The sequence below is a fragment of the Herpailurus yagouaroundi genome, unplaced genomic scaffold, assembly GCF_014898765.1.
Source record: "Herpailurus yagouaroundi ecotype Mexico unplaced genomic scaffold, PumYag 182, whole genome shotgun sequence".
NCBI lineage: Eukaryota > Metazoa > Chordata > Mammalia > Carnivora > Felidae > Herpailurus > Herpailurus yagouaroundi.
In genome coordinates this window covers 48,201,945-48,222,743 of record NW_024412413.1, presented here as the reverse complement: position 1 = coordinate 48,222,743, position 20,799 = coordinate 48,201,945, and the positions used below count along the sequence as shown (strand labels likewise).

The 20,799-nt window shown below is 38.4% G+C and overlaps 1 protein-coding gene across 2 annotated transcripts in view; it reads left to right on the top strand.

Annotated features, from left to right (window-relative positions):
* Positions 1-708: 708 nt before the first annotated feature.
* FRS2 (fibroblast growth factor receptor substrate 2) overlaps positions 709-20,799 on the top strand; it is a 113,246-nt gene continuing 93,155 nt past the window's right edge. For both annotated transcript variants that reach the window (XM_040491456.1, XM_040491455.1), the window contains exon 1: positions 709-869. The gene's annotated coding sequence lies outside the window, so the exon portion shown is untranslated. The remainder of the gene's footprint in view (positions 870-20,799) is intronic.

Below are 20,799 nucleotides of genomic sequence, written 5' to 3'. Positions count from 1 at the left end.
AGGTCAAGCAACTTGCTCAAGGTAAAAGAGTAAGAGTAAATAACAGGATCCAGCCAAGATTTGAGTCTCCCAGCTCTTGGCTTCTGTTCAAATACCAAGTAATGCTGAAATATAGGAATATAATTTGCCTCCTGTCCTTAAAGAATTTAAAAATCTTGTTAGGGGTAGACGAGATTTATACACACAACACAAATTAAAATCAAGAGCCACTGTTTATGGTATTGGGTTTGACCGGCTTCCTCCCCTGCAACATGTAGATAATAACAGCAACCTCAAGGGGCTTGAGGATGATTAACTGAGTTAAGCATCCGAAGCGCGTAGTACATACAGTGCCTGTGTGGAGTTAGCGTTCAAAAAAATGTTAACTACCATTATTTTTAAAGGAGGCGGACTGGAGTGGAGAAAATACTGGAGTCGGAAGGCCGGTTGTGTACGCTAGACCCCTGCACCCAAATTCCCCGATCCTCTGTTTCATGGTCTGGAAAATTAGGTGGCTGGAGTGGAATAACTGGAAGAGCAGTGAGGGACGCAACCATAGCCTGAAGATGCAAAGGGCCTCGGGGCAGAAAGGGTTAGTGACGAGTCTGGGGGCGGTTTTACGGCGCTAGGCTGGAGAGGCCACGCCCCGCCCCGCCCCACCCCGCCCGGGAGGCCCTGGCAGCTCCGGCCCGCTAGCAGTTCCGGTGCCAAAACCCTTCCCTCCCCCGCTCCCCCGGAAGTGCTTTTCCAAGGTTCGGGCCGGAGAGAGGCCTGGTAGGCACAGCTGCTGTGGCTCGATCGGCCCCGCGTAAGGGCTCCTGCCCTGGTCGGAGCCCGGAGGTCCGCGGCCGCCGACCCGCGCCTGCTCCCTCCCAACGTCCAGGCCGACGGTGAGTGGCCGGGGGAGCACACCCGGACTGCCGCCGGCCGCGTCAGGGCTTGTGCTCTCGGGCCCCCGCTGCCCGCTCTACGTTGCGGGCTCGGCTGTCGGGGTTCGGGGAAGGGGCTTGACGACCGCCGATGTTCTCGCACAGTCCGCCGGGCGGGAAGAAGCGGGCGGCCGGGCCTTGGGGTAGGCTGGGCGGAGCCGAGGAGGGGGTTCCTGGAGCTGTTGTAGCCGTTGGGACTTCAGAGTGGGGATGGGCTGGGCCTCCGTCCATCCGACCTCCTCATTTCTGCTCCCCCAAATCTTCGCGCTGCATTTCAGATTTGGTTTTCTGTGTCGACATGGGGCTGGGAACCTGGACACCAGACTCTGTCATGGTTCCAGTTCCCGACTTTTGCATCCTTTGGCTCTGTCCTCGGGTCAGTAATTAGCCTGGGTCCTAGGGGTGTCGTCTCCTCGGTCTCAGAGCTGGGCGATGCCTGTGTAGATGCGGGGGATCCTTTGCAAAGCTTTTCGTCCAGACCCGCCTAGGGGTTTCCCGGGATCGAATTGGACTGCTCTCGGGACCGGTTCTGGATACGTAGGTCAGTGTGGCACCAGCGTGTCTCCCACGATCTTTACTCACTGGAAAGCTTGCTCAAGCTGTTGTTGAAGTCACTTAGAAAAACAACTTGCTCGAGCAAAGTCAGTAGTTGAGATGAGTTCCCTTTTTTCTTGCAGGCTTAAGGATGCTGTTCTCTAATATGCACTCCTAATTCTTGTGGCCATCTGAAGTCACAGTTGAACGATGAGTTCAGTCTGCGGTTATTGCATGAATTAATTGCAGAGGGTTGGCGAATTCTTGTATCCCCTCTTTCCCGAAGTTTGTATGCCTTCATATTTGGAACTGTCATTTTCCTTAACCTTTAAAGAAAAAATTTTTTTTCTCAGTAACTCCATCGGGGTTCCGTATACTGTTGCAGTTGTGCTGCATTGCAGAGGGTGCACACAGGTGGGCAGAGGGGTTTCCTGGGTGTGTGTTTTTAACCTATATTTTGAAGTGTTTACCTCCGACAAATTGAGAGTTTCCTAGAGGAGGAGAAAGTGATGTAGGTAGTTTTGTTTTTGTTTTTGTTTTTTTTTAGTGAACAGATTTTATATAATAAACTGCTGGAAGGTTTGTAGGAGATAAGGGTTTTCCACACTTAATAGTGATTTTTAAATTATCACAAGAAAATGTGGTTACTGCAGGTTGTGGCTGTCTGCAGATGACCAATGATTTTGCAACGCAAGTATACACAAAACCAGCTTTGTGAAACCAGTGACACTTTGCTGCATTTCTCATCTTGTGCTTATATTAGGACATACACTGTAGTTTTTTTGGGACTTACCTCATTCTCCTCCCACTACTGGAAGGGAAGGTAATATCATGAATTAGGGAAAGTAGACTGAAGTGATAATTTTCAGTGAGCTCACCTGTGGACAAGAACATTTATTTTAGTGTTGTTGATTTTCAACAGGCATAGGGTGGATGATTTTTTAAAAATGGTTTCTTTTATTCCTTTATTGATTGGTCAAAGGGTGGATGGTTTTTAAAGTCCCTGGAAAAAATTGTGGAGGGAAGATTAGTTGCCCGTGTTTTAGATAGGAACTCTAGATTCTTAGTCATTTGAAGTACTTAATTGTTTAGAGCTTCTGGTTGGAATATTGGAATAAAGAAAATCTGCAAAAGGAGTCAAGTTAGACATGATTCTGAATCCATACTGAGAGTATGATAGCTAATGTGTTTAGAAGGGAAGTATGTAAAGAATTGTAAGAGCAGAAGAAGGTAATTGGGGAATTTCAGGTGCCCTTAGGCACTGTAAATTTTATTATGTTCAAGTTCATTCAATAGATATTAAACATTTACATTGTAAATTTTATTGTATTATTCAAGTCAATTCATTGGATACTGAACTTTTGCTGTTAGGCATCAAGCTATGTCAGGCAACCATGTAGGAACAAATAAAGATATGGCCAAAAGCATTAAAATTCATGTTTTGGCAGTAATTTCCTAGGATGTGTCAGAAATCATGAAGAGGTGAATTCAATTGTTAGGCATATTAAATTTTTTCTAATGGGAGGTGGGTGGTGTGTGTTTCATGAAAAACACTGTTAGGCATTATAGTATACAAAGATTAAGTTTTTGGTCTTTATGAATTTGAAGTCTAGAAGGGGATGTAAGATATCTGTATAAAAATATGTAAATGCTTACTGTGTGAGTGGTTTGACCCAAAGTTTGGAATTCTATGAAAGGAAAATTGGTTCATTTTTAACTGGAGTAATCAGCTAAAAAGTGGAGGTTAATAATATTTATGAAGGTAGCTCTGAAGCTGTTGAACGCTTAGCACTATGCTTTATGCTCTTGGACTCACGTACATTTTCTAAGTTTCACAACAACATATAAGCATCTTTCTTAATCATGAGGGCAATACTCAAATATCTTAAGTTGCTGAGTCTCCGTTTGAATCCAGGTCTGCCTGGCACCAAAGCCCGTGCATTTCCACTATATCATGCTGCCTCCCAATAAACTGGTAACCTGATTTTACCACTGCAGAGGGTAAGACTTTGCTAAGACAAAAATTTAGGGGTTGGTAGTAGGTGGATGAAGAAGGCTTTTCAAATAAAGGGAATGAGGTAAGCACAAGTGTGGAGGTGGGAAAGGCCATCGTATACACAGAGAAAAGTTAGTGGACAGATTACTTAGAATATAGGGTTGATTTTTGGAAATGAGAGATGTGGTTTGAAATTTTAACTGGGGCTGGATTGAGGAACATATTTAAATGCTGTATTTAGGAGTTAATGAGAAACAACGAGGTCTAATAGTGTCATATGTAAAATGGTTGTAGAAAGCCAACTTTCAATATACATATTGGGCAAGGGCAGTGGCATTGAGATGGGGCGGGGGGAGGAGCAATTGTTGGGGGAAGGTTGGGGGGAACTGGAAGTTGAAAATTATACTCATTTTGAGTATGGGTGATGGTGATGGTGGTACTGTTATTAGAAATCTAGGCAAGGAGGTGCATAGTGTGATCAGTTTTGAATATGTTGAGTTTTTTATGTACTTGCAAAACACTGGAAATGCCCAGAGGCTTTTGGGAATGTGGGTTCTTAGTTCATGAGAGAGGTCAGTGCTAGGCATATATTAAATATGGGTGTAGAGGACAATACAAATAGATGCACTTGTTGAATCTGTATAAGGAGATGAAAGAGCCAGGGGAGAGTTTATGAGGGAAGAAAAAAAAGTGAACCTTTATTTGAGATGGCATCTGTTTAAAACAGGAGGAAAATAAATATAGTCTGTATTGTATTCTGCTCCCTCTCATTGCAGATTCAGGAGTACAAAGAATCTGATCATTGAAAATCCAGTCGGGAAATACAGTTTTTTTGCCATTGCTAGCAAGAATATTATGCTACTGTTACCCCATTTCATAGAGGATGAGTTATTTCAGAGTCATTTGTTCCAGAGTGTTAGGCTTTGATTACTGAAGAGCTGTTTGGTCTTTTCTTTTGGGCATTTGCTGGCAAGTGATATGTGAGGATTTGGAAGCAAATCTCTGATAAGTATTCTGTTTATTTATGTGTGTGACTTTTAATTTTGATTTCGATATCAAGAGTCTCTGAATATTCAAATATATTTTTGTGTCTTCCTTTCCTACTGGCTGCTAATAGTGCCTTTTATAGAAAATGGTATTTAATTACATACTTTTTTTTTTTAATTTTTGACATTTTATTTTTTGAGAGGGAGAGACAGAGCATGAGCAGGGGAGGGGCAGAGAGAGAGAGAGAGGGAGACACAGAATCCGAAGCAGGCTCCAGGCTCTGAGCCCACAGCACAGAGCCCGACACAGGGCTCGAATCCATGAACGTGAGATCGTGACCTGAGCCGAAGTTGGAGGCTCAACTGACTGAGCCACCCAGGCACCCCTAATTATGTATTTTTTTTCCAACTCTCTTTTATAAGTACTTTTGAATAACATAAGCAGTTTTGTCTTTAATGTTCTGATTATTCTAGAGGGATAGAATTGTAAGATACTTTTATCCATCACGTAATGATACATATATAAAAACTATGTATTTTTATTTGGGAACTATTTAAGTACTATAGATTTTTAGAATTTCCTGTAGTTTTCTGTTTAGATACTTAAATATGGGGAACCTGTGTATTAATGTGTAAAAAATTGTAATAGTTTAAGGAATGAGGCTTAGAGTTGTAACTTTATGAGGGCAAGTTTATTATTTTTAGACTGAGTAACCATGGACGTGCTTATTTCCTTCTTGAGGATTAATGTATCCCTTTTGTTTTTGAGGAATATGTTTTTTTACTCTGTCAGGCTCTTGGGAATGTCCTAAGAGTCCTGCGTCAGTGTTGTTGGAGGCAGGGGGGTTTGTGTGTGCTTTGTCTGGGCTGGTTGGCTTAGTTGCAGTGAGCCTGGTATTATTGAGGCAAAGGTCAGGAGTTCCATTTAGCTTTAGTCTGAGTGATGGCCAGGGAAGTACACCTCTAGCCAGCTGTCTTGGAAATTCCTCAGTTGTCATTGGTCACAAAGGTGACTGGATTAGGATGGATCTCTGTACCACTGAAAGGATATTAGCGGAAACTTAGCATAATGGTTAGTAACTCTGACTCTGGAATTAGACAGATCTGTGTCAAAATTCTTGGTCTGTGACGTTGGGAGAGTCCCTAAACCTCTCCAAGCCTCTATTTCCTCATTATTGAATAGGTTAATATTTGGTTTGGGCATGTCCTACCGTTGTTTTCTTTTTCCAAGTGGGAGTTAGCTGCTTAGACCTGTGGTTCCCTAGTGCTGGACTATGAAGTGTAGTCCGTGAGAGTTCTCACTTGTCTGAAATGAGAATGAGTTAGCTTTTCATAAAACTAGATCTGTTGAATTTAAAAGACAGTATTTTTTTTCTAAAAGTATCTTTTACCATTTCTGATGTAAGCATATTAGTTCTTTTATGAAATAATGCTGGTGGTAATTGACAGTTATTTTCTTTTTAAATGTTCTTGTCAAAATAATAGTTGGCAACTCAATGCATGTCCCCCAGTTTTATTGTTTTTAAGATTATGCGTGTCCCCCCAGATGTTATTTTAAGATTATGGTTCTGTGAGATTTGAAAATCTTGGCTTAAACAGAACCAGGGAATTGGGGGAGATTACTTATCCAATATACTATACATAGTCACGTTAGGTTTGGGGTACATTCTACCCTTCCATTACCCAATAGGGGCTGTATTTTGATTCTCACCACCGCTGAATTTAATGTTGTGAAGTTTTACATGAAGACCTTCAAGGAGCAGTTCAGATTATTTTCAATTCAGACAGGTTGCTTCAAATTATTTAAAGCTGTATTTCCTAACCAGAGTCTCGAGAGGAAACTGGTAAACTATGGGGGCTGTCTGGGGGTGCTGCTCTAAGACATTACTCTGTTGATTAGCCAACAAGATAAATATCTAGCCTTTGACATAGTGAAGTAGTAGAAATTGGCTTTCCTTTTCACCTCTTCTGCAGGGAAGATCTTTGAAGCTAGAGTACGAAAAGCTTTTTTAATATAGCAAGTAAACCTTGTACAAATATCAGTATTCAAAATGCTTTCTAGAGAAAGAATAGTTCAGCACTTTGCATAATGGGTTATGTAAGTGGAGCCACAGAAGTCCTCCTGGGGACACAAACCAATTATTAGCATAAGCACTATTGAAATTACATTCAGTTGTCTAGATGGGAAGTGTTTTTACTCCCCTCGTTCACTTAGCACTGGGGGGCCGAAAACTTAAGGTGCAGAAGCCTAAATGACTGTTAAATTAAGGTTTAACATTGGTTTCCTTTTAGTGTTTTTGGATAGGTAATTTTAAGAATTGCGAGTGCTATAGAAATACTGAATATGTGTTAGAATACCTAAAGGAAAATGTTCAGGTTAAGTTGAAATAGCTTAGGCCCTCTGTCTTTTAATGTTAAAGGAAACTGGAGGTTTGTTGCTTTATATATTAAGGATGTTATTGTTTTATAGAGTTTTGTTGTATATCATTGTTTCTGGTAAGTAAAAGACTCGTATAGAATTCGTTTATTTTAAAAATGTTTACATTTTTCCTTGGAAATACTCCTGATGGCAGAAATGAATGGTATGCTCAGAAGTCTGGAGAGGTAGCCCAAAGAGTCCTGCTCTAGGTAGAAAACTTCATGATTCCTATAAAAATGCACATGAATTTCACATTTTGCTATTTTATGTAGATGTAAACAGTATTTTAAAGCACTGTCGGCTAAAATTGGTGCCCCCCAAAAGGAGCGATATGTTCATCCTGGGGAGTTTCATATCCCTATGACATGGCTTGTTTAGTAGCAACTGTGCTTAACCATTTATTTTTGGCTCATAAAAGAAAATGCTGTGTTGAATGCTTTTTGGTGGGACATGGGATTGTGGGCAATTATTGACACTTTATAGGTTTTTAACAAACATCAAACGGTTTTGAATACTACTAAGAAGCTGTAGTTTCATAGAAATAAAATGACTTTAAAAGGAGATTTAATCAATTTTAAGATGTTCTTTTATATTTTAAGATTATTCAATTATCAACATATTTCTAGTGTTATAAAAAATATCGCAGCAGTGTCTAATTGAACTTTCTGTAATGATGGAAATGTTCTAAGTCTGCTATTCAATATAGTGACCCTCATATTCCTACCAAGCACTTAAAGTGTGTCTAGTTTTATAGAAGAACTTTTAAATTTTATTTAATTTTAATTAGTTTAATTGCGAATAGCCTCACTTGTGGCTAGTGACTACTGTGTTAGTGCTGCTCTCAAGGGTTAGGAAGCCCAGGAGAAGGGAGGTTAGAAATCTTCCTGCCACTCCTCAGCTCAGTTATAAGCCACGATTAGGCACTTGGTAAGTGTTTCTTAAATGAAATAAAATTTTTATTGTTTCAATTTTTTTTTTTTTTAATTTGAGAGAGAGAGAGAGAGAGAGCGCAAGAGTGAGTGGGGGAGAAGGGCAAAGGGAGAGGGAAAGAGAATCGTAAGTGGGCTCGGTCCTACAACCTTGGTATCGTGACCTGAGCCACAATCAGGAGTCTGAGGCTCAACTGACCGAGCCATCGATGGGCCCCCGTTGTTTCAATTTTTAACACCAAAGTTTGTGAAATAATCTATTATTTTTAGAGAGTGATCACTAGTCTTGATTATTTTCTTCTGTGTTAATTTTTAAATTTCACTTATTACAAGAGTATACAGTGTACTGAATGTACAATTTAAATAATTATACAGTTGGGGCGCCTGGGTGGCTCAGTTGGTTGGGCATCCGACTTCAGCTCAGGTCATTATCTGGCAGTCTGTGAGTTTGAGCCCCCGTGAGTTCAAGCCCCACGTTGGGCCCTGTGCTGACAGCTCAGAGCCTGGAGCCTGCTTCTGATTCTGTGTCTCCCTCTCTCTGGCCCTCCCCTGCTCACACTCTGTCTCACTCTGTCTCTTAAAAATATATAAACATTAAAAATAAATAAATAGATAGATAGATAGATAGATAGATAGATAGATAAACAATGAACTACCACTAACTAGCTGGAAAAATAGAACGTTGCTAGTATCTTTGGAGTCCCTTTATACTCCTCACCATTTGTGTTCTCTGACATGTGTTCTAAGTCACCACCATCTAAATTTTGTGTTAATCTTTCCCTTTTCCTTTTTATTTTAATGAATTAAAAAAATTCATTTCCCTTTATTCCAGTTTGGAAGTTAAATTTTATGTAGTTTTCCTTTATTTTAGTTTTTCCTTAATCCCAACAAATTAGATATTGTTTTAAACACTTGCTTTAATTTGCCTCTGTATTTACAAATGTCTTTGCTCATCATTCCCATTTGCATCTCAGACCTCTTGTCTGGGATCTAAGACCATTTTGTCTCTGCCTGAAACATATCCTTTACAATTTTCTTTAGTGAGGGTCTGTTGTTGGAAAACGTTTCATTTGTTTGAAAATATATCTAAGTCTCATTCCTGAAGATGGGTTTTTCTGAGTATGCATTCTGTGTTAGCAGTGAGCATTCTTTGTTCATATAGCTCTTATTCCATTCTCTTCTGGCTTCTGTTGCTTTGAAAAATCTGTAATCCATCTAATTGCCATTCTTTTACAGATACCTGTTGTTTTATTATAGCTATATTTAGAATATTTAGAATCTGTTTTGCACACCGTATTTGGGTATGTCTAGAAGTTGATTTCTTTTTATTTATCATGCTTAGAATTCACCAGGCCATAGAATCTGAGGAGTGGTCTCTTGCAAAAATTTTGGAGAACTTTTGGCCATTTTCTCCTCAAATTTTATCTTCTGTATTTTTTTTATCTGGAACTTGTATGGAAGTATACTCAGTCTTCTTACTCTACCCTCTATGCCTCTTAACCTGTCATATTTCATTTTTTATATTTCATATTTTCCATTTCTTTATCTTTCTGTGTTGTGTTCTAGACAGTTAGATCCTTTCTTCCAGTTGGCTAATTCTTGCTTCAGCTGTGTTTAACCAGTTTATTGAATTAAGAATTTTTTTTCACTTTATTTTAACTATGATATTTTTATAGTAAAATATACTTACCACTTTAAACTTTTATTTTATTTTCTTAAAGTACTTTTATTTATTTTGAGAGAGACCGCACAAGTTGCAGAGGGGCAGACAGTGAGGGAGAGAGAGAATCCCAAGCAGGCCCCACATTGACGTTGTGGAGCCTGAGCCGGGGCTTGAACTCATGAACTGTGAGATCATGACCTGAGCTGAAAACAAGCATCAGATGTTTAACCGACTAAGCCACCCAGGTGCTCCTAAACTATTTTAAAGTGTTAGTTCCGTGATGTTAAGTACATTCACTAACACCACTGTCCATTCCAGACCTTTTTTTTATCATCACAAACTGAAACCTGTGCCCATTAAACAATAATTTCCCATTTCCCTCCCTTTACTAGCCCCTGGCAGGAACTGTTATACTTACTGTTTCTATGAATTTGGCTATTCTAGTACCTCATATAAATGGATCATATAATATTTGTCCATTCGTGTCTGGCTTATTCACTTAACATAATGTCTTCAAGGTTCATCCATGTTGTGTAGTATGTTCATTGAGTTTTAAAAATTTTTACCTACTCTATTTTTTCATTAAGTTCCTTTTTAAGACTGCTTTATCCTTATTATTTTTTGGTGGTCTGCTTTTTCTTGGCCATGTTCTCAAACTTTTATTTTTAAAGAAAACCTATTAAATATATTTCTTTTATATTTGTCTGATAATTTCTATATCTGAAATCTTTGCATATGATTCTGCTGTTTGTTTTGGTGTATTAATTTTACAGAGTGATTCTTAATACTACTTTAAAATCATAGGTTAGGGGCGCCTGGGTGGCTCAGTTGGTTATGTCCGACTCCAGCTCAGGTTGTGATCTCGTGGTTTGTGGGTTTGTGCCCCTCGATGGGCTCTGTGCTGACAGCTCGGAGCCTGGAACCGCTTTGGATTCTGTGTTTCTGGCTCTCTCTGTCCCTCCCCTACTCTCTGTCTCTCAAAAATAAATAAACATTAAAAAGTAAGATAAAATAAATAAAATTGTGAGTTTAGAGCTTATAAGTAAACCCCTGGTGGTTAGTATCTTGTTTTCTTAAATTTTGGTCAAAATGTTGTTTGGTTTATTTATGGTGTACTTTTTTTCCTTTGCAACTAATAAGCAACCTGCAGGGAGGTATCCTAGTGTTTTATTTTTTCTTAATGAAAAACTAAGTACAGTAGTATAACTTATCTTTGTATAGTGCTTTCTAGTTTGCCAAGGATTTTTATATTTTATGATTTTATTTTATAGTTGTGGAAACTAAGACAGACATAGCGAATAAGAGGTAGCATTGGAATTTAAACCCTGGTTTACTTAATATTCTTTTTACTAGCTACACTTGCTTTTTAAGTTATTAGATAGACTGTAAACTTAGGGCATGGTCTGTGTGTGTCTTGTACACTGTTACACTGTCAGTACCTTGAACTTTTGAATGAATAAATAACGTAGACATGAGTTGCTCTCTGACGAGGGTCTTATAAGGTAGTATTGTTATAATCATGTTCTTATGTAGTTTATGTTTATATATGCATATAGATAGATATAATGTATAATTACCATATAATTATATACATGTGATTGTTGAGAGCTTAGAGCTTGTGTGGGAGAGGTTTTTGATGCCTTGCATAACTCCAGCTAAGATTTTCAGATCAAAAAGTTGATGGATTTGCATATAGCAAAGATTTGGTTTACTTGAAAATACTAGATGTTGAAGGGGTGTGTGGGTGGCTCAGTCAGTTAAGTGTCCAACTGTAGATGTCAGCTCAGGTCATGATCTCACAGTTGGTGAGTTCAAGCCCACAGCACAGAGCCTGTTTGAGATTCTCTCCCTCTCTCTCTCTGCCCCCCAGCTGCGCGCGCTCGCTCTCTCTCTGTGTGTCTCTCTCTCTCTCTCTCAAAATAAAGAAATAAATAAAATATTAGGAAAAAACATTAGGTGGTGAAGGTTGGTGAGGCAGATTTCTTATACTAGTTCAGTTCTTTTTCTAGTTGTTAAACAATTCTTTAAGATTTGGTCATCAGAGGAAATGACTCAAGGTTTTTCTAAGGTCACTTTTTGCATTGATAAACTAAGATGTCATGTTGGTTAAGGTAATCTTTTGACCTGGTGAATTGGTAGAATCTGGGTCCTTTTTTTGCTTACTTCCTACCTTCTATCTCCCATTCTCAGTTAAAGCTGGAAGGACTTAGGGATTATTGAATCTTGGCTAAAACATGAATTCATTCAATGAATGACTGAGTCAGTGAATAGTTATTGGGAGACTAGTAGGTATCAAGAGCCATGCTTGGCATTGAGGTTAAAATGGAGAATCAAGGTGGATGTGATTGCTATCATGTAGCACAATTTAGAGGTCATGAACTATTATATCCTTTGTCTGTGTTAGTCACTTAATATATTTAAATTGAATATATGTAAGAAAATCTTATTTATATCTGTTGAAACTTTTCTGGCAAGGAAGAAAATTCTGAAGACTATTGCTTAATGGAATATGTAAGTATAGGGTTTGAGATTCAGAACTATTCACTTAAGCATATTCTGAAAATTGACTGATACTTTCATTTAAATTGAAGCCTTTTATTAAAGCCTGACTTAAGTAAGTTATGGTTCAATCTAAAGTCTGCTATTTGCCTCATGTGGTTTTGTGAATAGTTAGTAGGCAGTAGTGTCTTGAAAGATATATATTTCGTGGCTCATTTTACATTACTTTATCTCCCACTCCCTCAAAAAAAAAGTGCCTAATATATATGTAAGTAGGCATAGGCATTAAAAAAAAAAACAACTTTTATTATGAGGTAGAGACTCATAGGAAGTTGCAAAAATAGTCGTGTCCTATATACTCTTACCTCAGTTTCCCCAATGGTGACGTTTTATATAGCTGTCATACATATGAAAATCGGGAAGTTGATATTGGTACATTACTGTTAACTACACTACAGACCATGTACAGATTTCATCATTTTTTAAACCTTGCATCTCTGTGTGTGTATGTGTGTAGTTCTATACAGTGTTATCCCATGTATAGTTTTGTGTAACCACTACCATGATCAAAATTCAGAACTGTTCCATCACCACAGAACTCCCGTGTTACCTGTATATATTCACAACCCCACCCAACACTAGTTTTACCATTATGAGAATATTGTGTGAATGAAATAATATAGTATGTAGCCTTTTGAGATGTATATTTTAAAACTATAATTTGTTTTAATTCCAGAAGTAAAATAACATTTCAGAAAGGTTAGACAGTGGACAAAACATAATTTGAAACCACCCTCTCATAGTTATCATTTTGGAGTTTTTTATAGCCTTTTTCATATGATGTTTTATATCATATTTTTAGCAAATGCTCAACTTTGCTTTTTTTAACTTAATATTACATTAAATATTTTCTGTTACCGTCATACTTAATTTTTACTGTTATAGGAAATGTTGCAGAAAACACCTTTGAGCATATAGATTTCATCATATTTAGTTATTTCCTTAGGGCAGATCCCAAATGTGTGATATTAAGACAAAGGATATGAAGGTTTATTAGTCTTGAAACATTTGGTCAAATTGTTCCCCAAGAGGATAGTATTACATAGTATTACTAGTACTGTTTCACTGTATCCTTGTTAGATTGGATATTAGTGTTTGCCCCCCCCCCCCCCGACTTAATAAGGTGAAAAAGGTACTTCACTGTTCTAATTTTAGAGTGCATTTCTTTATGTAACATTTTTTTCTTTGAAGAGGAAAATTGATTGTAGTGTCAGAATGACATGAACTTTTAAAAATGTGATTTTGCTTTTAAGTAATTTAGAAAAGCATTTTAACATCTGTTAGTGTTCAGCAGTTCTGAGCAGGAGGTTGAATCACCAGATCCTTCTTCTTTACATTACCTGTACCTCCTTAGTTTGCAGGTGTTACCTGCGATGCCAGTTTCTGCATTGCTTCTCTCTGGTCTCTACCGTTCTCTCTTAGTTACTATCCTCAGTCTGGATTCTTGACCTTTTCCCCTGTTCCTCATCAGAGAGTGGCTGCTCCCTCCACTGGTACCACACCAGCATTTCATTCATTTCTCCCATGTTCTTGTCAGCTTCAAGTGCAAGGTCATGCTGCTATGTTAATGCATTACTGTGATGTTATCCTTATGGCTAAGTATAATCCTGGGACACTCTGGTGGCCACCACAGAAGTTATATGGCTACTAATGTATGGAGTGTATATAAGGTACATGAACACAAAAGTAACAGAATACAAGGAAATTGTACACCTTTTACTTTTCTGTATGTTTTGGAAGATAGCAGTATTCTTAGAATAGTAGACCATCAGGATAATAATAAAACCCTTAAAACAAAAGTTTTTAGTTGAATGTTACTAAGTGCTATGCACTGTGCAAGTAGTTTATTTAGTCTTCACAATTTTCCCATAAATTTTGGGGGTATCTAGATAGGAAGATCACATACGTGATATGGAATAGGTAATTGAAAAAGTTGGTTAGCAAACTGATACACTGTTTATAATTTTAACTCAAATATACACTATATTCCTTCACCATTTTTTGGCCTCTGCAGTGTCAGTGTTTTTCTTTTCTTTTTTTTTTTTTTTAATTTTTTTTCAACGTTTTTTATTTATTTTTTGGGACAGAGAGAGAGCATGAACGGGGGAGGGGCAGAGAGAGAGGGAGACACAGAATCGGAAACAGGCTCCAGGCTCTGAGCCATCAGCCCCGAGCCTGACGCGGGGCTCGAACTCACGGACCGCGAGATCGTCACCTGGCTGAAGTCGGACGCTTAACCGACTGCGCCACCCAGGCGCCCCAGTGTTTTTCTTTATGGGTAGATTCTTTGATTAAAATTCTGGATTGTCAGGGCACCTGGGTGGCTCAGTCAGTAAGTGTCCGACCTTTGCTCAGATCATGATATCACAGTTCTTGAGGTTAAGCCCCATGTCAGTCTCTGCACTGACAGCTCAGAGCCTGGAGCCTACTTCGGATTCTGTGTCTCCCTCTGTCTCTCTCTGCCCCTCCCCTGCTTGCATTCTGTCTGTCTGTCTCTCTCTCTCAAAAATAAACATTAAAAAAAAAAAGAATTCTAGATTGTCTTTTTAACATAATCCACACCTAGGAGGCATAATCTATTAGATATCATAACAGTATCCATTTCCTATAGAAGAGAGAATTTAAGGCACTTTCTGTGGTTTTATGCTTTTTTTCCTTATTCTTTTAAAGCTGTTTTATATACACCTAATTCCATAATAACTTTTAAGAAAACAATTAGCCTTTGAATCTTTTTGAACTTTTCAACATAATTTTCAGAGAAAACCACCCCTTTTGCACTCATAATCTGTCAGAAACAGCTGGCTCTTGTTAAGCGTCCAGCTCATTTGTTGAGAGCAGAAGGGTGGGGACATGCCAAGAAAGTGGTCTACTTGGAAGACTCTACCAGGTGCAGGTGGTCAGCCTGTGGTGGGCATCAGGGAGTGGTTTATAGAGGGCTTGGAAGGCTTTATTTCTGTAAATTATGATAAGGTAAAGGCCTATTGAAAGAGTTTCCCCTAAATGAGCATTCTTTTTTTTTTTTTCAACGTTTATTTATTTTTGGGACAGAGAGAGACAGAGCATGAACGGGGGAGGGGCAGAGAGAGAGGGAGACACAGAATCGGAAACAGACTCCAGGCTCCGAGCCATCAGCCCAGAGCCTGACGCGGGGCTCGAACTCACGGACCGTGAGATCGTGACCTGGCTGAAGTCGGACGCTTAACCGACTGCGCCACCCAGGTGCCCCTCTTTTTTTTTTTTTTTAATTTTTTATTATTATTTTTTAATGTTTTTATTTATTTTTGAGACAGAGAGAGACAGAGCATGAGCAGGGGAAGGGCAGAGAGAGAGAGGGAGACACAGAATCCGAAGTAGGCTCCAGGGTCTGAACTGTCAACACAGAGCCCGACGCAGGGCTTGAACTCACGGACTGTGAGATCATGACCTGAGCTGAAGTCGGACGCTTAACCTACTGAGCCACCCAGGCGCCCCCTGAATTAGCATTCTTATTTCCATTTTATAGATGAGAAAGCTGAGGCCTCAGAGAGTTGAGTAACATTCCCAAGGTCAGGCAAATAATAAGTGGTAGAGCCCAGGACTTGTACCTGGAGTCTGTATAGATTCAAATATAGAGTGTCCTCTTAATTGTGCAGGTGCTAGATGCCTTGCAGGTCATCTGGTTTACCCAGTTCAATGAGTAGTCTTGGGTGGTCTTCAGGTCATGCTTGGGGGTCATGGTTTTACAATTATTCTACTTCTTGGGTCCTAGTTTCACGTTGCACTTTAGTATTTCTTTTGTACTATGTAAAAAACGAGAGTGCATTCCCAGGTGAAAATTAGGCTTATAATATTTATTTTATTTGATATATACATCCTGATATTGGATGTGTATATTTGAGAAATATGGCTAAGATCTTGTGTTGTAACAGCTGAGGTAATCGTGAAATTAAACACTGTAAAAGGGAAAAGTGGAGTAGAGAACACAGACATAAACTTTTCTCTCCCTTCTGTTAAATTTCCTTCATAATTTGGAATCTGATCAGTCATCTTTATCCATGTCATTACTTGTTATTTCATGAAATATCAATTGAGCTATTAGGATTTAAAGAAGAAGATATTTTCTTGTAATTCATGGGTGTCTTTCTGTCCTCGCCAAGAACACATAAGCCTTTTGCTGATAAATGTTTGTCAATATTTAGAGTCTGATATGTATTTTTAGTTTGCATTTTGCTTTTCTAGAACAGAAAAAAAAACATCAAACAAACCTTAAAATACCCTTATTTCCATTAGTTTTCAGATGTTAGAATCCAAAAAAGTTTTCCCACAAAGTAAAATGCATGTATTACAAAATAATTCATTGGGTTTTCTATTTTTATTACTGAAGACTATAACTACAAGCAGGGCTTCTGATCATTATGAGATAATTGGTGTTACCACATTGAGTTTTAATTCCAGCATTACAAATAGAAATTTTTTTTTTTTCAGTTAGCATAGAGAGCTGTATTTCAGGTAGTATATGAGACTATTAGGCAATTTTTAAACCTTGAAAATAACTTAAGGAGGTCTCAGTTTTACTTTAGGTGGTCCTTGACTCAAGATAGGAAACCATTGACATGAATTTAAATATGTATTTGTTTAGTTGTTGATCCCTGAGTTTGATATGATTATAATTAATATTATGATTAGCAGTACTCTTTGAGTGTATATCAGATACCTCAGACACTCTTGAGCCATAATAAATGTAAAATAATTTAGAATAAAAGTGAACATTGTCAGTTGGTAATATTCTTGTCCATTTTGTAAATGTCAAGATATATTTAAACTGCATAATAATGATGAGGAACTTTTTACTGTCTGTTTTCTTTCTTCCTTTCCCTTTCTTTTTCTTTCTTTCTTTCTTTCTTTCTTTCTTTCTTTCTTTCTTTCTTTCTTTCTTTCTCTTTCTTTCTTTCTTTCTTTCTTTCTTTCTTTCTTTCTTTCTTTCTTTCTTTCCCTTCCTTCCTTCCTTCCTTCCTTCCTTCCTTCCTTCCTTCCTTCCTTCCTTCCTTCTCTCTCTTTCTTTCTTTCTTTCTTTCTTTCTTTCTTTCTTTCTTTCTTCTTTCTTTCTTCTTTCTTTCTATGTTTATTTATTTTGAGAGAGAGGGAGAGAGAGAGAGAATCCCAAGCAGGCTCCACACTGCCAGTGCAGAGCCCAACGCAGGGCTTGATCTCATGAAACATGAGATCATGACCTGAGCCAAAATCAAGAGTCAGATGCTCAGCTGACTGAGCCACCCAGGCACCCCTACTTCCTGTTTTTTTAAGTATATCTTTATTTCATGAGTTAGTTTGTTGTTTGCATTAGTCTGAATATTTGAACCTGGTAAAGGAATGTATAGATTATTTTTGATATGCTAGCTAGCATCTTTCATTTACTAGGTATATTCTAGACCTCATTAGGCTAATTGGTTATGACAACAAGCCTTTGTGCTATTTAGTTTGATTTTTTGTTTTGTTTTAAACAGATCATGAAGTCTAAATTTGGAATGGTACATAGCAATATAGCTGTGTGCTTAAATGGAAGTCAGTGTTGTTAACAAGAGACCCCATAAAAGGATTTTTTATTTTACAAAAAATAAATATGATCCTCTTTCTAAATATTACCATGTTATATACTCCACTCCCCTTTCAAGATTTTTTTCTAGTTTTCTGGTTTTATAATCAAACGGTCAGATTATAATAAACTTTTGAAGCAGAGAAAGACGAGGGGATCAGATTAGTATTAGCTGCTGTTGTGTTAATTGTTCTTTTCATCTAGTAGCAAAAATCATATTAAGGAACAACATTTAAAAATTAGCTTGAGAAAGAGTTTGAACTGTTTCTTTCAATTTCTTGAGTTTTAATTACTGAGGGACTGCTGTGTTCAATATTACTTGGAATTTAAGAGATAAAGAGAAAAATTCCATTAAAAACGATATCTTAAAAGTTTGTTATTTTGGCACTTGAAACTTACCGCGCCACGACTTTGTCTTTGTCTCCCCCCCCACCTTCCCTGTTTTTTAACTGCCTTTTGGATTCAAATGATTTTGGCATTTCTTAGATTCTTCACTAAATATTTCTGGTGATATAGCCATTTGAGATCTAGACCTTAACCAGGAATTCCAGCCAGTTTTTTTTTTTCCTTTTGATGACACAAAGTGCTGACAAAATTATATTACATCCAGTTTTATTTCTGTAATCAAGGTTGCTTTTGGGTGAGATAAATTCCTCATCTATTTCATCACCTATTGTACTTTGTTTCGACTGGTGCAAAGTTGCCATAGTGGTGCATCTTCTCACCAAGGAGGAAATGGGTACGTTGGTTATTGGGTAACTTCTAGCAGCATAGATTCTTAGTTAACACTGCCTACAGATGAGGAGGTAGAACTATTTATGTGTCAGAGGATCAGGGAGAATTGTCTAAATTCCTTAATGAATTTGAAATTCTTAATTTTTAACAAAAGGGCAATATGTGTACAGATCCAAAATTTAAAGGTACAAAAGGGTTTATTGTAAAAAGCAAGTCTCCTACCTCCCTGTCTACCAGGTTCCTTCCCCTGAGGCAATTGCTGTTTGTAGCAAGTTTTCTACATTTACAACCATATTCACTCTTTATTAGCTGCATAATATCCATTGCATTGAATATACTATAAATTCCCTTTTTGGTGGACATTAAGCTTGTTTTCTATCTTTTAATTAAAAAAACTTTTTAAAATTTATTTTTGAGATAAAGACAGAGCACTAGTGGGGGAGGGGCAGAGAGAGAGGGAGACACAGAATCTGAAGCAGGCTCCAAGCTCTGAGCTGTCAGCACAGCTGGGTGGGGACCAAACCCCTGAACCATGAGATCATGACCTACGCCGAAGCCAGATGCTTCACCAACTGAGCCACCCAGGCGCCCCTGTAATTTTTTTTTTTTTGGAGTTTATTTATTTTGAGAGAGAGAGAGAGAGAGAGAGAGAGAGAGAGAGCGAGCATGCAAGCAGGGGAGGGGCAGAGAAAGAGGAAGAGAGAATGAATTCCAAACAGGCTCCATACTGTCAGTGCAGAGCCCCATGGGGTACTCAAACTCATGAACGTTGAGATCATGACCTGAGCTGAAATCAAGAGTAGGATGCTTAACCAACTGAGCCACCCATCTTTTCTTTTATAAATAATGTGGTAGTTGAGTATTGTATGCATATTTCACTCCTTTGCAAATATATCCGTACTTTAAGTTTTAGACGTGGAATTTCTTTGCCAGTACTGTGTGTGTGTGTGTGTGTGTGTGTATGCATTATATATATGCATATATGCATTACACTTTTTTTAAATGTTGGGGCGCCTTGTTGGCTCAGTTGGTTAAGTGTTCCATCTTGGCTTTGGCTCAAGTCATGATCTCGTGGTTTCATGAGTTTAAACCTTGAGTTGGGCTCTACACTGGCAGCATGGAGCTTGCTTGGGATTCTCTCTCTCCCTCTCTGTCCTCTCCCACTCGTGCTGTTTCTGTCTCTCTCAAAGTAGATAAACTTAAAAAATGTTTTTTGTAAAAAAAAGTTATTTTTAAATGGTTATTTATCTTCAGAGAAAAGGCGGGGAGGGACAGAGAGAGAGAGAGAAGAGAAAGGCTCCGTGCTGTCGGCATGGCTCTATTCCAGGAACTGTGAGATTATGACCTGCAGTGAAATCAAGAGTTGGACACCCAGCTAACTGAGCCACCCACGTGTCCCCAAGATTTTTGATAAATACTGCAAAATTGTTCTTGGTGTATTCCTTTCTGAAGTTAGAATATTAGTTTTATAAGGCAATGTTTGTAGAAGTATGATCACTGATTGGTTATATGCTATTTATAACTAGATTTATTTTCCTTATTTTTATTAATTAGGTGATTGCAAACTGATTACTGGCATTGCACAAACTACTGACGACATTCATTTGTTTACTTTGCCAAAATGTATTGTTTTAATTACTAGCAGTCTTTGTAATTTTACTCTTTTAACGTAGGTAGCCTCTATCTTGTAAATGAATTATTTAAAAAGGGTTTTGGCTAGGGGATGGGTGAGTTAAAAAAAAAAAGGAATTTGGGGCGCCTGGGTGGCGCAGTCGGTTAAGCGTCCGACTTCAGCCAGGTCACGATCTCGCGGTCCGTGAATTCGAGCCCCGCGTCGGGCTCTGGGCTGACGGCTCAGAGCCTGGAGCCTGTTTCTGATTCTGTGTCTCCCTCTCTCTCTGCCCCTCCCCCGTTCATGCTCTGTCTCTCTCTGTCCCAAAAAAATAAATAAACGTTAAAAAAAAAAAAAAAGGAATTTGGAATTGGAAGCCTATTTTTCCAATAAGTTGCATAAAAATGGTGTTTCGCTTACTAGGTCAAGCCATAAAAAAATGATAACCTATTATATCGCAATATATTTGAAACACTTCAGTAATACTGGTAGAAATTCATTCATTCTGCTGCATCCCTATCTTAATGGAGCTGTGTTGTGATTTCCATTACCTGGAACTGGAGAGTTAGGGTGATACCTTAAGAGCAGAATGCCTGGAGGGGGTAGTGAATGAGTTGGAGGTAAAAGAGGGAGATACTACAGTAGAATGAACTTCAAGTTGGTAGCAACAAATGGAAAGTCCTTTCATTTGTTGCTACCTGGCTGTGCTGGGACCTGGTGAGGGAGGGAGCTGGGAAGAGGAAAAGATAGGATTTTCCTTCCTTTTCCTTCTTAGTAACTTTCCTTTTACTAGTACCATTCAGGAGGTCCTGATACCTGGAATTCAGGTAAGTTGAGATGAATTAAGACTTGATGGAGGTGATGGAGGGGGATGAAGAGTGAAAAT